Source organism: Aegilops tauschii, chromosome 4, assembly GCF_002575655.3.
Source record: "Aegilops tauschii subsp. strangulata cultivar AL8/78 chromosome 4, Aet v6.0, whole genome shotgun sequence".
Taxonomy (NCBI): domain Eukaryota; kingdom Viridiplantae; phylum Streptophyta; class Magnoliopsida; order Poales; family Poaceae; genus Aegilops; species Aegilops tauschii.
Window position 1 is genome coordinate 328,690,351 of NC_053038.3, and position 5,025 is coordinate 328,695,375.

The following is a 5,025-nucleotide window of genomic DNA, read 5'->3' on the forward strand; positions in this document are numbered from 1 at the left end:
TTGCCCAATTCGCAAACCGTCTGAAGACACCCTGCACTTCAGTCTTGAAGGTAATGATATGCACCCAGGTGTAACAAGAATAGTCATCAAGAATGAAAATCCATAGAGTGATTCTGCATTGGTTAGTGTGGCATAATGAGTGGGACCAAAGAGATCCATGTGAAGTAATTCAAAGGGACGAGTAGTGGTCATGATTGTCTTCGCAGAGTGCTTGGATATGGTCATCTTTCCAGCCTCACAAGCACCGCAAAGGTGATCTTTGATGAATTTGATGCCCTCGACACCAATGATATGCTTATTCTTGACGAGTGTGCTCAAATTCCTCATGCCAGGATGTCCAAGTCGTCGATGGCACAGCTAGCATTCAGAGGCTTTTGCCAGTAGACATGTGGCCGGTTGAGGACCTAGAGAGAAATCTACAATGTACAAATCACCTCTCCCAAAGCCTTTGAAGACTTTGGACTTGTTAGATTCCATTAGCACAATGCATCTATATTTTCCAAAGATGACAATCATACCAAGATCACAAAGCATTGAGACAGACATGAGGTTGTATCCTAGGGACTCGACAAGCATCACCTTTTTTCCATGTGTCGATCTTTTGAGATAGCAACCTTACCTAGACCAATACCTTGTTTTTTCCTTTGTCGGTGTAGGTGATATGCTTCTGATGAGACAGAGTAAGGGGAGCATCGGTGAGGAGATTCCTATCACCATTCATGTGATTGGTACAACCACTATCTAGAACCCATTCAGTAGCTTTTGGAGTATCATCCTGTAGAAGCATTAGTCTCACTTACAAATTCATATACTTCAGTTTGAAGAATATGATGATCAATTTCGTCAGTGAATTTCATTAATAAGAATATACCTAGCAGCAAAGGGATGTGTGAAATGAGGAACTCATTTCATCATGATTAGCTTGCATCCCAACAAGCAATATGTCGGGTCTTCAGCAAATTCACCAGACATACATTGTGTTTGAAGACCTGACCCTACAGAAGAGATTAGTTCTTCTTCTTAACCACCCACATCTAAATGGGTGGCTGAGAAGAAATGTATCGCAAAGCATTGATAGAGAACTTAGGCATTGAAGAATATGCATTTCTCTTCACATGAGGAGTATAGTATTCGTAAGAGTATGCAGAGAAATTCTTAGCAGTTTTGTGCACATAGTGATTAGAAGAATAATGCACATAGAACGTTGTCTGTTTCCCTGCAAAGAAGTGTTAGTACGAGCATGAGTTGGCCTGCGTCCATTTTACGACTTTGGTCCAGGTGAAGAATTTGCCCCGAGGTTTTTCTTCTTCTTTGGTGGTGTCATGATGACATTCACCTGAAGATTTTGAAGAAGACTTTTGGGTACCCAATATTTCTTCACCGGGGGACCATTCCTGCAGTTAGTACCAACAAATCTAGCAAATAGTTCAACATTCTGATTTTTGAATAGCTTGTAGTTGGAGTCAAATGATTCGGCAGAAGAATGTGGAGTATCACAGTTGTAGCCAGATAGAGTGGATGGATCAACTAGAGGACCTTTTGCAGCAACCCATGTGGTTTTGGGATACTACTCAGGTTTCCAATAAGACCCATCTGCGTTCAGCTTTCTCTCTAAAGCAATGCCCTCTTTCCTAGGGTTCCTATTCAGAATCTGCTTCTGAGCACATGCCTGTGATGTACAATTCCTTCAGACCTGCATTTTCGTCAATGACACTTGTGGTCTCCTTAGATGAGGGGATTGAAACCACAGAGACATTTGAAGATATAGCAGCAGTTGAAGCATTTGAACATTCAGCTGAAGAATTTGCATTATCACATTGAAGGCATTTTAAGCATTGAGCAACAAATTCTTCCTGAGCGGTGTTGATCTGTTGAGCGAGTAATGAATCGTTGTCTTTCTGAAGATCATCATGAGATGCTCTCAGCTTTTCGAGATCTTGCTTCCTTTGGAGAAATTCATAGGATAACTTCTCGTGTTCGGCTGAGAGGGCCACATGTCGACTTTCAAGTTCGTCATACTTTCACTGAAGACGATCAAGGTCGTCAGTCGGAGTTTGAGTGCGTTCCATTTCATCGTTCAACAGATCATCACTTTTACCTAGTAGGTTTTGAATCCTTTCATAGTTGTTTGTTTCCTTGTGGCAATATTAGCAAGTTTGGAATAGTTAGGAGTCATGTTTTCATCAGATTCATCTTCACTTGAGAAAGATGAAGAACGGTTGAGTACCTTGGTGCCCTTGGCCATGAGGCATGTTGCTGAAGAACATGAATCATGATCGGAAGTCATCGTTTTGAGTGACTCCTTGAACTTGAGAAACTAGGGATCCTGACAGGTGCGGTGCCCTTCATAGACGTCGGAGATCCTGTCCCAGACGAGCTTCGCATTGCAAATATGCATAATGCGCCTAAACTCATCTCTGGACACACTGGAGCAGATGATATCCCTTGCCCGTATATCCATCCGAGTGTACTTGTGAATGTCATCGGCATTGGCCATCTTGCAGAGGTCAGTCAATCCTATTTCAGTGACGGTCCACAGCTCATTGTTCATGGATAGGAGACGCTTCCGCATCATAACCTTCCACTTCGGATAGTATGTGCCATCGAAGATGGGGCACGCAGCAGAAACCTTGATCATACCTGTGGTCGACATAACTAAAACTCCAGGTGGTTAAACCAAAATCACACAGAACATGGGAGTACCTTGGTCTGATACCAATTGAAAGCGCAGGTTTACTCCCAGAGGGGGGTGAACGGGAGATTTTTAGAAATTTGTCAAACTCTGATGAATTTGACGAAGATCAAAGTGAAGAAATAGAAACGTGAGGGAATACATAAGGGTGAAGAACATGCAATCATACAAGCATATAAGCATGAAGAATATGAACTGAGGAAATGAAAGATAACCTGATGAAATTCTTCAGGTCAAATTCATCAGAAGTAGATCACAAATTCTTCAGCAAAGGAATAATGTAATAGAGGGTGAGGAGTTTGAAACCAGGTTGGCTCGGTGAAGACACAGTGATTTGGTAGACCAGTTCCAGTTGCTGTATCAACTGTACGTCTGATTGAGGTGGCTAAGATGAGCTCAGAGGTCACATAGTCCTCACCATATTCCTCTTTAGCTAAGGTCACTTAGTCCTCGCCCAATCACTCGTGGCAAGTCTTCAAGGTAGACTTCCAAAACCTTCACATACTTGTTCACCACTACACCACAATAACTCTTGGGATACTCAGAACTTGACACCTAACGATCTAGAAGGATGACAGTCTTCAAAGGTAAAAGGCCTCGGATCACACAGATCAATCTCTTCAGTGATGCTCAATCACTTTGGCTATGGGTATTTCCTCACTTGGGATTCTCTCAAAGTCATCGGAGGATGGGTTGCTCTCAAATGACAAGTGTCAAGTTCTCTCAGAGCAGCCAAACAACAAGTGGTTGTGGGGGCAGTTATTTATAGCCAGGGGCAACCCGACATGAAATGTCATAAATGCCCTTCTGTAATTCGACCATTGTCAGGATAAGGATACACTCGACAGCTGGCTCACGGAGCAGCAACAGTCGAAATTTGAACTCTCAAATTTGTCGAGGAACTCAATTTCCTCACTTTTTAGGCAGTCGCACTCGTGAAATCCTAACTCCTCAGCCTGACCAAATTCATCAGGGAACTTCATCACTATCGCTAGCAAATGTGTCAGCTGTTTCGGATATTTCCAAAGGCTTCACTCGAAGCAGCTTATGTATGTATAGGTTTGAACATCACTTTGGAAACATGAAATATGATTCACCTAGGCCCCCTTTAACAATATTGTTTTTCCTATGACTCAAATAAGAAGAATGAAACTACGAAAACAATAGTCTTCAAGCTTTCGGTCTTCACATTAATTTCTTCAAAGGTCGTACCAATTTCATCACCATATTCTTCACTTGAAGAAATCCATTTTAGGGGTCATCTTCCATGTGTTAAACCAAATATTCAAGGACTCTGTCTCCTGTGTATACTCACAAACACATTAGTTCCTCAACCTATTTGTCTTCAATACTCTAAAACCACTAAGGGGGCACTTGATGCACTTACGGTACTTCCCTTCTAAGGGAAGGAGCTTCGATAACACATCCTCGTCTCCACCGGCTCCAATTGTGTTTATGTCTTACCTTTACTTGTGCAAGCTTTTTACTCATGTTTTATATCTTGCTTGCTTGTGTTGTACTCCCTTCGTCCCAAAATAAGTGTCTCAACCTTAGTACAACTTTGTACTGAAGTTAGTGATACGTATCCATCGTATCTACTTTTCCTAACACTTTTCCTCTTGTTTTGGACTCTAATTTGCATGATTTGAACGAAACTAACCCGGACTGACGCTGTTTTCAGCAGAACTACCATGGTGTTGTTTTTGTGCAGAAATAAAAGTTCTCGGATTGGAACGAAACTTTGCGAGGATTTTTATACAATAAAAGAAAATTACTGGAGCCAAGAACCACCGGAGGGCGGCCCCTGGGTGAGCACAACCCACCAGGGCGCGCCCAGGTGGGTGGTGCCCACCTGGTGGCCCCGCAGACCCTGAATCCAACTCCATAAATACCTATTTTTCCATAAAAATGAGGAGAAAAAAATTATCACGTTTCACGAGACGGAGCCGCCGCTGCCTCCTGTTCTTCCTCGGGAGGCCAGATCTGGAGTCCGTTTGGGGCTCGGGAGAGGGGAATCTTCGATCTTCGTCATCACCAACCCTTCTCCATCGCCACTTCCACGATGCTCCCCACGGGAATGAGTAATTTCCTTCGTAGGCTCGCTGGTCGCTGAGGAGTTGGATGAGATTCATCATGTAATCGAGATAGTTTTGTTACGGCTTGATCCCTAGTATCCACTATGTTCTGAGATTGATGTTGATATGACTTTGCCATGCTTAATGCTTGTCACTTTGGGCCCGGGTGCCATGATTTCAGATCTAAACCGTTTATGTTATCACCATTATATCTATGTTCTAGATCCAATCTTGCAAGTTATATTCACCTATTACGTG